The sequence below is a fragment of the Pristiophorus japonicus genome, unplaced genomic scaffold (genome assembly GCF_044704955.1).
Source record: "Pristiophorus japonicus isolate sPriJap1 unplaced genomic scaffold, sPriJap1.hap1 HAP1_SCAFFOLD_567, whole genome shotgun sequence".
Lineage (NCBI taxonomy): Eukaryota > Metazoa > Chordata > Chondrichthyes > Pristiophoridae > Pristiophorus > Pristiophorus japonicus.
In genome coordinates this window covers 11,385-24,409 of record NW_027254475.1, presented here as the reverse complement: position 1 = coordinate 24,409, position 13,025 = coordinate 11,385, and the positions used below count along the sequence as shown (strand labels likewise).

At 47.5% G+C, this 13,025-nt stretch overlaps 1 protein-coding gene across 2 annotated transcripts in view; it reads right to left on the bottom strand.

Moving 5' to 3' along the window:
• LOC139254651 (uncharacterized) overlaps nucleotides 1-11,481 on the bottom strand; it is a 228,861-nt gene extending 217,380 nt beyond the window's left edge. Inside the window, exon 1 of one of the 2 annotated variants that reach the window (XM_070873776.1) lies at nucleotides 9,102-11,481. The gene's annotated coding sequence lies outside the window, so the exon portion shown is untranslated. The remainder of the gene's footprint in view (nucleotides 1-9,101) is intronic. The other variant, XM_070873775.1, reaches the window with a different exon arrangement.
• Nucleotides 11,482-13,025: the final 1,544 nt, after the last annotated feature.

Here is a 13,025-nt window from a genome sequence, read left to right as displayed (position 1 = left end):
AAATAATTGGGCAGATAACAGTAAAGCCCAGATGGAAAGGGCGGTTAAATATTATTGGCAGGAAAAGAAAGGAGAGGGGAGAGGTGCGCCCCCAACCCGGGTCAAGACTGAATACGTGACTAGAAAGGAAGAGCCGCCTCGGGTGGAAGGACCAAAACCCGACCCAAGGGGATACCAGATGGAACCGCAGTATTGCGTGCAGGGTTGGGTGGATAAACAGGGATACAGTTATATCAAACACCTAAATGGCCCGGGCCCTGCTAATTACGGACCGCCCTACTGTCCCCGGCCTGGTATGGGAAGAGGTCAGGGCTGGGAAAGACAAGATGGATGCTTTATTTGTGGGCAAGAAGGACATTGGAATAGAAATTGTCCCTCCCGTCAGCACGAAAAAGGAAGGGGAGGAAGAGGAGGGGGGCAAGGGGGGAAGAGGACGGGGATCTTACACTAACTTCTCCCAGAACAACCCCTTTGGCCAACCGTCCCCCGATTCATATTGACTACGCAGCTTGATTGTGCAGGGACCCTTCCCGGATGACGAACCGATGATATTGTTAAAAATTCGGAATGAGTGGCAACCCTTGATAGATACGGGAGCCTTCATGTCTTCTGTACAATCAAAGCTGAAACTTCCCGCCTTCACTGAAACACAGGGACTGTCAGGATTTCTGGGACAAGTCTCTACATTCCCGGTGTCAGAACCGGTTAAAATGGGTTACCAGGAAGAATCGGTGGAACATCGATTTGTTATCACAACCAATCTGGACTGTAACTTGATGGCTAGAGACCTCCTCTGCAAATTCCAGTTGCATTTGGAGTGTGGAGATGATGGGATTATTGTAAAACAGGGAACCCTTAAGCGGCAGTAAACCACTAGAACCCCTCAGTGGTGGTCTCTGGACCTGCCGCAGGCACCCTATCACGTGACCCTAGCATACGATCCCAGTGGAAAGAATCAGGACCTGCAGAACTTTTATCAGGATCACGAAGGGGAAGTGAAGGAAATTCTATTAAGGGCTAGAGTGACTGCACCAGAAGGGAAGGCAGATTTTGTGGAAATGGACAGCCCCCAACGGTGGCACCACATATTACTCGAAGTATTACCTCCCCACCACGCTAAAGATTTGGGAGTTATGGTGCGCCAGGCTATAGACGAGGTTGACCCGACCAGCCGGGATGTGCAAATGTGGACTGGCCCTCTATCCGACAGTACCCACTTAAATCACAGCCAATACCGAGTATCCACCGAGCTTTGGAGGCTAGCCGAGTCGAACCAATTTGCCAGTTTCCAGTCCCCACGGCTAAACAAATGCGATAGTGGTTGGGGATGATCAATTACTGCAGATCCTGGATCCCTAATGTTGCCCTGATGACTAAACACCTCACCCCGTATACAAATAAGTAAGTCAGCTTTGAAATAAAAACCGCAGACGTCCAAGCCTTTAAGGAACTAAAGACAGCCCTGCTGCAAGCTCCGGCTTTGGGCCGGCCCCTCTATGACCGGCCCTTTCAACTGTATTGTACAATCCTGAAGGACTGTGCTACTGCTGTCTTAACTCAGAAACACGGGGATAAGCATAGGCCTGTTGTCTACTACTCTTCCAAAATAGACCCCGTTGCCTTGGGACACCCTGTATGCACTCAAATATTAACCGCCATCTACAATAGCCTCCAATCCGCTGCCAACATCACCCTCCAGCAGGATATTGTTTTGTACACCTCTCACTCCGTAGCTGCCCTCCTGGGCCAACTGCAGACTCAACACCTTACCATGGCCAGGCAAAGCAGATATGAGATCTACCTACTAAATAATCCTAAGCTGACCTTTTGGCACTGTACTGCCATTAATGCGGCCTGTTTTCTCACTGAGCCGCCCCAAGATGAGGAAGAACTCAGTCATGATTGTTTATCTTTAATTCAAGAGGCCACATCAGTCAGGGAAGATTTAGTTGATGTACCAATGGAAGATCCAGACTGTATTATGTATGTTGACGGAAGTTCTTCTATTAATCCAGAAGGTACACGAATCTCAGGATACGCCATAGTAAAACAGGAGAATCAGGTCTTGGTATCTACCGCCTTTGAAACCGCCTATTCTGCCCAACAAGCTGAACTATTCGCCTTCACCCGAGCCTGTATCTTGGCCAAAGATCTCAAAGTCAATATCTATACCGACTCTAGGTATGCCTTTGGGGTGGCCCATGATTTCGGACAATTATGGAAAAATAGGGGATTCCTAACCTCACAGGGGAATGAGATATCCCATAAGTAACTAGTATCTGATTTGTTGCAAGCCCTCATGCTCCCCAAGCACATTGCCGTTGTTAAATGTACCGCCCACACCACTGGAAAATCCCCGGTTGATATAGGGAACCACTGTGCTGACAAAGAGGCTAAACAGGCCTCTCGTGACCAACAGATGGTAGTGCCCAAAATGATGAGTCAGACTAAAAATCCTGCGAAGGATAAGTTAGCCTCGGAAAAACCAATGCCAACCATCCAAGATGTTATAAAAGCACAGGAGGACGCTCCCGCGGAACAGACTTGCATGTCTGACGAGTTGGCTCTATGAGTTATTGAATGTATGCATTTTACTACTCATTGTGGAGCCAGGGCAACAAGTGATACGCTTTTGGCTACTTGGTGGCACTCTAGACTCCAGGCGTTGACCCAGAACATCAGTAGTCTTTGCCTTGTTTGCCAACAGTATAATCCAGGGAAGGGAGTCCCCTGTGATTGGGGTAAGACGCCCCTACCCGAAGGTCCCTTTGAGACCTTGCAGTTGGACTACATTGAGTTGCAAAGGATTCAGTGTTACAAATATGTGTTAGTAATAGTAGATGTGTTTAGCAAATGGATTGAAGCCTACCCTACCCTGGACAATAAGGCTCAAACTGTTGTTAAGGTGTTAATGAGGGGAAATTGTTCCTAGATATGGTATCCCAGCTCGACTGATGACCACCTATGTTCTTTCTCTGACATAGGCTCTGCGACTAGCTCACAACCAGTTTCGAGAGGCTCACCTCGACCTCCCAGTTTTACCCGAAATGTCCCTCGTGGCACCAGGGAAGTAAGTCCTGATTAAGAAATGGATTCGGAAGAGATTAGAGCCACGATGGGAGGGGCCTTTTCAGGTGTTACTCACTACCCCCACTACAGCCAAGGTTGAGGGGAAAATTGCCTGGGCTCACCTGCCCTCTAACAAACCTATTTTACTGGTTATTCTAATTCCTGTTTCTGTTCCAGATTTCCTCTTCTCCATAGCTGCACAAGGCCGTTGACATCTTAATTGTAACGTGGACCAGTTTGAACTTTTACCCATAGTGATAGACAGCCAGCTACACCGACGGTAACCTGAGAAGAGAGACGGGAAAACTGAACTCTTTTAATCAGCAAAATAATTGGACTATTTATCTGAATCCTGAACCATAAGATGAAACTGTGTCTGTATGCCACAATCTGTATAATAGTGTTGATATATGACAGTTTCGTCGCATGGGAGGGGAGACAGAGACGAGAGCTCCATGTAAACACCTTTTTGGACATGTCTTATGTTTATGCGCAAAATGGGAACTTTTCTAGATGTTGGGTGTGTTCACATATCCCTATACATTTCAAAGGGGGAATTCCTTTGCATCCCGTTCCACTAACCCTAACTGAGACTGTCAGATGGATTCAGAGCCAAACTATCACGAGGGGAGGGGGGGCCAATACAATTAGTCAGACGTTCCAGGGATGGTACCAACCAACCTACGACCGTGGAAAGGAACCCCCATTCTTAGCCCTGACCAATACCTCGAGGATTGGGAGGCCAACCGGGGACATATGTCGAACCCGAAATGACACCAGTAACAAGGGACATATCATAGGGTACAGCAAATGCCCAAACAGTCTCAACATCACCACAGGTGCACGAGTCACCATCCTCTCTCACCTTCCAAATAAAACAGGTGGAGGTTTGTGGGCCCAGTCCTGGGACCCGGAAGCAATATCAGAAAGTAGCTTTTAACGGCATGTATTTCGTGTGCGGTCATAAGGCATATCCTTGGTTGCCGAGGCGATGGACAGGGTCCTGTTATCTGGGATATGTGGTGCCATTTGTGCGGCAAGTACGTACCCTGGCGGAAGCACATGCCTCCAGCCGATACAAGCAAGCCATCACCCCCGCCGACAAGTTCTTTGGGATCATGATGTTCCCAATCAGGATAGGACGTCTCATGGATGAAGTACAGAACCTAGAGACGATATTGGAACAGATAGCTAACAATACTGCTGAAGCTCTGGAGGGCATCACAGCTGAAATGGTAGCAATAAGGACCGTAACATTACAAAACCGAATGGCCCTCGATTACCTGTTAGCTGAGAAAGGGGGAACGTGTGCCCTGATAGGATCTGAATGTTGCACTTACATTCCTGATAGTTCAGAAAACATAACCAATCTCGCTGATCACATAAGAAGGGAGGTGAAGAAGTTATCCACACCAGCAGAAGGATCTAGCTGGATTGGTGGGCTATCAGATGGATCTTGGAGATCCTATCTAATGCATGGGGCAATTATTCTCATCGTAGTAATAATTACCTGTTGTTTGATTGTTGGTTGCCTTAACCTTTGTTGTAAAGTAATGATGGCAAGGTTAGCAAACCCTCTTGTGGTCAAGGGCTCCCGAGTTATGATCCAACGAACTAAAGAACTACTCAACAATAACAACAATATGATTCAGGAAATAGAGTGTGAACGGCTGAATGCGATACTCCTGGAATAGTCACCAGGGTTATCATGGAATGATAAAAAGGGGGGAATGTGAATGTTTAAAAATGTATAGAAACATTGAAGTTGAGAACGTGGGAATTGTATAGGGACAGTATAAGCTAACAAAGAATTCATGGAGGAATAGCCATGACATCTTAGACTCGAGACTGCAAAATGTTACAACACTAACACATATTGAAACAAAACCCACAGCTTGCAGAAAAACCTCAAGGTCTTATTAAATCATGTTATTAACCTGAAACATTAACAGAAGGTCTTTGTTTAAAATCAGACCATACTTAGGTTGGCTTATGAGTGGACAAAGGGAAAAAGGGATCAAAAGGGATAGGCTGAACTTGGATTTCGCTCTAGCCCTATCTTGTTATCTTTTGCCGAAAATGTATAACCGTCGTCCCTTTACAATGTAACGTCACCTTGTCCGTAGGAAGTGTGTACGCTCTGTCAAGAGAGTATTCCTTCTGTCTGATAAGGTCCCCGATCGGGATTTGCTTTTTAAATAAAAGCTTGCTTTGTTTAAAGCACAAACGGTATTCGTTCAGTAATTTTGCTGAACCAGATTGAGGTAAAAGAATCCAGATTGAGGTAAACCGAACCCCGTGCAGAGGGAAACCAACAGGCTGACAAACTGGCCAAAGAAGGTGCCCGCATGGGAAAGTTCTGGGACCCCTATGACACCGGACGCATAGCAGCAGTCAAGACTAAGAACAGGGCAGCAGAGAGTACAGGGATAGCTTTGGGCCCGGACTTAAAAACAGTTCAGGTACAGGACCCGATCCTGAAAGCTGTTCTGAACGTGCTAGCTAGAGAGAGAGTAGAAGGTCCGTACGGCACAGCAGCCATTACCATTAAGGAAGGCATGCTGTTTAAAGAGGGACAATGGGTCGTGCCACAGCAGCACCAGAGGGAATTCCTAAAACTGGCCCATGAGGGTCCAGGAGCGGGACACCCCGGGCCTGAGACCACCTGGCAACGGGTGGAACAGACAGGATGGTGGCCGGGACTCAGGGAGGACGTCCGCGAGTTCTGTGCGAACTGCCTGGTGTGTGCTGCGAACAACCCTGACCCCCAGAAAAGGAAGGTGTCCCTAGGACATGTCAGGAGGGTAGAGGGACCATGGCAGTCAATCCAACTTGACTACATTGGGCCCCTACCCACCGCCCAGGGAGGCTACAAATACTGCCTAGTCCTGGGGGACGTGTTCTCAAAATGGGTTGAAGCCTTCCCCTGCCGAACAGCCACCGCACTAGGGACAGCTAAGATTCTAGTGAGGGAAGTGTTCTCCAGTGGGGACTCCCACAGTATGTGGAGTCGGACCAGGGGAGCCATTTCACTGGGCAGGTAACGCAGGCAACCCTTAAGGTGCTCGGCATTGAGGGGAAATGGCACGTTGCTCACAAGCCAGTCATCGGGTATTGTGGAGCGTTTAAACCGCACCATTAAAGAAAGGCTGCGGAAGGAAACGGGAGACTCACCCCAAAAGTGGGTGGAGATCTTACCATTGGTCCTAATGGAGATCCGAGCCAGCCAGTCAAAGAGCACGGGATATTCCCCATATGAGCTCATGACTGGCAGGATCATGCGGACCCCCACCCATGTCCCAGCCCCGGTGCTCACAGAAGGTCAGCTCAGAGAGGTTTGTCAGGAACCTGTTTGAACACCTCAGACAGATTCACTGGCAGGCTGCTAGTAATATGGGCAGACAGCATCAGAGTAACCGATTGCTGCTAGAACCCAGCAAACACCACGAATGGGAGATAGGGGACCAGGTCATGGTGAGGAACTATGCTGGGGTAGGGGTTTTTGAAGCATTATATATGGGGGCATACAGCATTGTCGACAAGGCAAGCCTGATGGTCTATGCCATAAAGCTGCCCCGCCGTACTAAGTGGTTCCACATCAACCAGTGCAAGCTGTACAACCCAGGGTCAGCCAAGCACAGAGGGCAGCCGGGAGGGGTGAACCGTCCTCAGGACAGGGACCCTTCGTTGGCCGCCCTCGACGGTGCAGGGCCCACAGGGAATGTGGCAGTGAATTGCAGTACTGGAGGGGCTATCCCACCCATCGTTTGGGATTCGGACGCACCCCCAATAACTGAAGCCCTGAAAAGGACCCTCCGTACACCACGGCCAAAGATGCCGTGGTCACCGGCATCTGAGCCTCAGCGATTCTACCCTCGAAGGGCAGCCCGACGGTCAGAAGTACAGAGGCCGCTCAGAGTAGAGACCTCCAGCCAGCCGCCTCCAGCGGTGAGGGTCTCACAGGAGCAGTAGCAACGAGCTGTCCCAGAGACAAGGGTCTCCAGCTCACCGGCTGCAGGGAAACCCTAGCATCCAAGCAGCTATCAGGCCGCACAAGGCATGGGCCTGACAGGGACAAACCAGGTCACCCGGAGACGGGTGGCGGTTGTACATAGCTCTAATTTTTAGTTTAAGGCAGTTGACTGCACCGTTTTACATTTTAAGTTTAGTTTAGAATTAAGGTTAACGTTGCAGTAATGTTTAGGTAATTGTTTTGAGTTTGTCTTGTGTGTCAGCCAGCCTGAGAGCAGTTCTCAAGGGCAGAATCCAGACATTAGCGGGTGATGGACAAACCTCAGGAGACCAATTGATGTTGTTTAATTTTAATCTATGTTTTTTCCTTCTGTAATGTGGTTGTACGTTGCCTACATGCTGCTGAATATAATGTAATTGAAATGGAATGTAACTGTGCTGAAATGCAACTGTAGTGATTGAACCCCCCCTCCAAGCTTGGAGGGTGTAAATGTAAAAAGTTTGTACCTGTAAATGGAAAAGTTTGTATCTATGGTGATGGTGCATAAGTGTAATGCATATTTTTGGGATTAGTTTAGTTAATATACGGGGAAGGTTATCTCTTGGGAGTCAGGAACTTTGCTCACCTGGCAGATGATACCATGAGTGGTATGGTATCACAGTGGGGAGTGTCGAATTTACTACCAATATTTCGCAAAAATTCCTGGTACCTTTCCCCTGCAGATGAGAAGAATCCCTTTCTGGACTTTTAAAATGGAAGGAAAAATACTTCGGGACACAAATGAGTTTAAAGGGGCAGACGACGCCGGAGGGGATAAAAGGGGATGCATTCATGGAGACCGCCCGCTCCCTCCCCCCCCCACCGTGTTTGGACTCAACGGAAAGGGAATTTAATTTGGAACTCGATTAACATTTTGGTATCCTCGGAAAAACACTGAGGAAGATACCTCAGAGCTTTCCAAGTTTAAGATCTCTAAAGGACCATTTTGGAACAGACTGCCAGAACAGGGGGGGTGGGACTTCACTCAGTTCGGACATTGGAGCTAATCAAATTGTCTGAGAACTGTTCACCCTCGAAACTTGCCCCTAGAAAACATTAGCATTTAAACAATCGACCATGGAAGAAACAGTATCACCCCATCCAGAGGATCCAAATGTCACATACATATTCCAACACCTTTTCAACAGGCATAGAAATATTTGGCTCAGGCCAGACTAGCACAATGGACGAGAGCTCAGCCACTTCGAAAAGCCTATTAACACCAGATTAAAACTACTTAATCAAGTTTCAGTTAGCTGGGCTGCACAATCGAAACAATGAGCTGGGCAAAATTTGGCGGGGGGGATAAGAAAGACTTTTGGGGTATATATATCCCCCAGTTTTATAAGGAGAAACTTACAGAACACAGACACAGACACAAGCAGCAGGAGCTGGGGAGTGAAGAAATGGAATAGTGAAGAAAACGACTAGAACTCATCAAGAACTGACCGAGCACGAGGCCCATGAAATGGAAGGTTGTCAGCAACCAAATTGACAACCGCTCTACGATCTACTTCTGAACGACCCAACAGGTGAGAAATTACCAAAAAGGACTAACTAAAACTATTCCTAACCAAAGAAAGTGGGTACTTACCCCATACATCCAAAACGCAATTTACCGTATCAATGGACGCACCCCAACTGTAGACTACGCAGTCCGAAGTCCTCTCCTCCGTCCAGGGCACGGCTCGCCTAGAGGGCCAAGTGCAGTGAACCCCGAAACCGCGATTCAGTAGCAACTGTCAAAATGGATTGGTGAGCATAGCCCCTGAACCCCCAGAGCTACAACTTAGTTAGTTAGTGGAATTGGGTGAGAGGAGGCTGGGATAACTTGTGTAAATGTATCTGCATTCTCCTCTTTACCCCATTTAGAGTTTAAGCTGTATTCTTTTCCCCACAGGCTGTAATTTGACACTTTATTCAATGTGTTGTACCCCTCAGAATGTATTGGTATTACTATTCTGTGCGTATTATTAAAGGTGTGCCTTTTTACTTCTTTTTAAACACAATAAAGCCATACCTGCTTCCTACCTTGAAACCGATTGTCTGTCCAAGTCTGTCACAGTCCCTTCATAATTCCAGTGTCTAGAACCAAGGGTGTGGGAGCGATTCGGAACCACTCAGATAAGGTCAGAAGGGAAAGCTGATCCCCTGAAAACCACCCCTTACACACCCCACTAGTCACTGTCTGCCATTCTGAAAAGGACCCGTTAATCCTGACTCTCTGCTTCCTGTCTGCCAACCAGTTCTCTATCCATATCAGCACATTACCCCCAATACCATATGCTTTAATTTTGTACTCCAATCTCTTGTGTGGGACATTGTCAAAAGCCTTTTGAAAGTCCAAATACACCACATCCATTGGTTCTCCCTTGTCCACTCTACCAGTTACATCCTCAAAAAATTCGAGAAGATTGTCAAGCATGATTTCCCTTTCATAAATCCATGCTGACTTGGACCGATCCTGTCACTGCTTTCCAAATGCGCTGCTATTTCATCCTTAATAATTGATTCCAACATTTTCCTCACTACTGATGTCCGGCTAACTGGTCTATAATTACCCGTTTTCTCTCTCCCTCCCTTTTTAAAAAGTGGTGTTACATTAGCTGCCCACCAGTCCATAGGAACTGATCCAGAGTCAATAGACTATTGGAAAATGATCACCAATGCATCCACTATTTCTAGGGCTACTTCCTTAAGTACTCTGGGATGCAGACGATCAGGCCGTGGGGATTTATCGGCCTTCAATCCCATCAATTTCCCGCCTAATAAGGATTTCCTTCAGTTCCTCCTTCTCACTAGACCCTCGGTCCCCTAGTATTTCCAGAAGGTTATTTGTGTCTTCCTTCGTGAAGACAGAACCAAAGTATTTGTTCAACTGGTCTGCCATTTCTTTGTTCCCCATTATAAATTCACCTGAATCTGACTGCAAGGGACCTAAGTTTGTCTTCACATATTTTTAAAAGCTTTTGCAGTCAGTTTTTATGTTCCCAGCAAGTTTCCTCTCATACTCTATTTTCCCCCTCCTAAATAAACCCTTTGTCCTCCACTGCTGAATTCTAAATTTCTCCCAGTCCTCAGGTGTGCTGCTTTTTCTGGCCAATTTATATGCCTCTTCCTTGGATTTAACACTATCCTTAATTAGCCACGATTGAGCCATCTTCCCCGTTTTATTTTAACGCCAGAGAGGGATGTACAATTGTTGAAGTACATCCATGTGATCTTTAAATGTTTGCCATTGCCTATCCACTGTCAACCCTTTAAGTATCTTTTGCCAGTCTATTCTAGCCAATTCACATCTCATACCATCGAAGTTACCTTTCCTTAAGTTCAGGACCCGAGTCTCTGAATTAACTGTGCCACTCTCCATCTTAATAAAGAATTCTACCATAATATGGTCACTCTTCCCCAAGGGGCCTTGCACAACAAGATTGCTAATTAATCCTCTCTCGTTGCACAACATCCAGTCTAGGATGGCCAGCCCTCTAGTTGGTTCCTCGACATATTGGTCCAGAAAACCATCCCTAATACATTCCAGGAAATCCTCCTCCACCGTATTGCTACCAATTTGGTTAGCCCAATCTATAGGTAGATTAATGTCACCCATGATAACTGCTGTACCTTTATTGCACGTATTTCCCTAATTAGCTCGGGGTTAAACACAATGCCCAGTGTGCGAACAGCCTGGTTCACCACAGACAGTGGCCAGCGAAGCTGTGGAATCGATGGCTGGAGCATGAAGCTTGTATTGGGGCCAAAGAGAATAGCTTTGGACTTCCCAATGCTGAACATCGGGCAAGCAGTGTAACAACACAGAGGCACTGGGAGGGTAGAGAACGAGGAAACAAATGATAAAGAGAGGGAAGATAGATTCTGAAAGTAAACTAGCACGAAATAGAGAATACTGTAGAGCTGTGTTTCTGGTCAGTGACACCGGGCCAACCCTGGGCCACCCTTATTGGTGTCATCAAAAACAGGCTCAAATCCCTGGTGGGTCCATCCTTCCCTTCCTGGAGCTCTTCCATCCCCCACTGCTTCTCCAGGTCCTCATCCCATGGCGCCCAGGTCCTCACATCCAGCACAACACACATCTCCACACGGGCAATGTCTGAGCTTTGAACTATATCTGGAGAAAATGTGCAATTCCAAGTGGAAGCCCCAGTGGGTGGGCTCCACATCCATCCTCGCAGCACTCCTGCAAACCACAATCTCCCGCTCTGCGCCTTTCGCCGCCTTGTTTGTTGCCCAAAGCTTCCCATTATTGTGTGGCCCCATTCCTTCAATGTGCCGCCCCTGCCAGGGGCCCGTTCTCATTGGGCTTTTTCCATCTGATTGTCCCCACAGCCTGTCCATTGGGCTGGGACTTTTCATTACCTTCCATGTCCTTCCCTGGACCTTGTGTCCCCCCACCGCCCCGCGCTCTCCCTTTGCCCCCCTCCCCCTGCCCGCTTCCCTTCACACGCCCTCACCACCACCTTCCCGCTTCTCTCCCACCGACAACCCCCGAGGGCAAAAAGGCGCCAAGCCCCGCGCACGCGCACGCGCACGCGCACGCGCCAACCGCCGCTCCAACGGCTTTCCTCCCGCGCGCGCCTCTGGAGGCACGCATGCGCAGCTGCTCCGGCGGCTCAGCAGGGGCGCTGAGTACTGCAGGCGCGCGCGCGGGCCCCTTTTGTTCCCGCGCCGGGCGGGGCTTCCAGCACCATCCGGGTCCTGGCAGCTGGAGCTCGCTGTCAATCACACCGGCTCACTTCAGCGTCATCGCCACCCCGCCCACAATTTCACATTGCACAGCTGGCCCGGCACTGCTGGCAAACACACCGTCACTCATTGTTTAAACAAGCTGACAGAGGCTGCAAGGAAAGGGAACCAGCAAAATACAGTCAAACTTCAGGTACATCAAACCCAACATGACAGGGGGCGGCCTTTGATTTAGTTTTGGGGAATGAAGCTGGGCAGGTTGAAGGGGTATCAGTGGAAGAGCACTTGGGTGCCAGTGACCATAATTCAGTCAGATTCAAGTTGGTTATGGATAAGGACAAGAATAGGCCTGAAATAAAAGTCCCAAATTGGGGAAAAACTAATTTTGCTAAGTTGAGGAGTGATTTGGCCATGGTGGACTGGAAACAGATACTTGTGGGTAAATCAGTGTCAGAACACTGGGAGGCATTCAAGGAGGAGATCCGGAAGGCTCAGGCCAAACATATGCCCTTTAAGAAAAAGGCTGGGAAAAATAATTCGAGAGCCCCCTGGATGTCTAGGGTCTTACAGGGGAGGATTAAGAAAAAAAGGGATGTTTATGTAATATACTAACGGCGAAATACTTAAGAATCTTTCGAGGAATATAGGAAGTTAAGAGGCAAAATTAAAAAGGATATTAGGAATCCGAAGAGAGCATGAGAAATTCTTGGCCAGTAAAATTTTGTGGAAAAATATTTCCGAGACTGTATAATATATAAAGAGAGGTTTATTAAATCGGAGACAAAGCTTTTGGAGAAGTGTTAGAGACCCCTGTCTCTGAACCAGCTTCTCAATTTGGTATCTCCAGTGAGGTTCTTTTATCTTACAAATTACGTCACTTTACAACACATGCTTTAGCACTAGTCCTTAAGTCTAATCATCGCATTACAAGGTTTACAAAGCTTTCATACAATTACTATCCAAGGCTGAGCTCTTGATATAAACCATCCTCACATTGTGACAGGGCATTATAAACAAATGCAGGCTTTTTGGCACCGGTATAGACAAACATAGCCCCACTTATCTCTCCAGTCGTTCATTATCCCACTTTCCTATCTCCATAACTCAAGGCCAGCATACCTTGAAGTCTAATTGTGTTTTTTTATATAAAGCATAATGCATCAGTATAGTCCCTTACAAAATTCATTAAAGGGGAAAATAAAAACAAATGTTTGGTCCCGTATACTAGTCAAGTATATGTCCA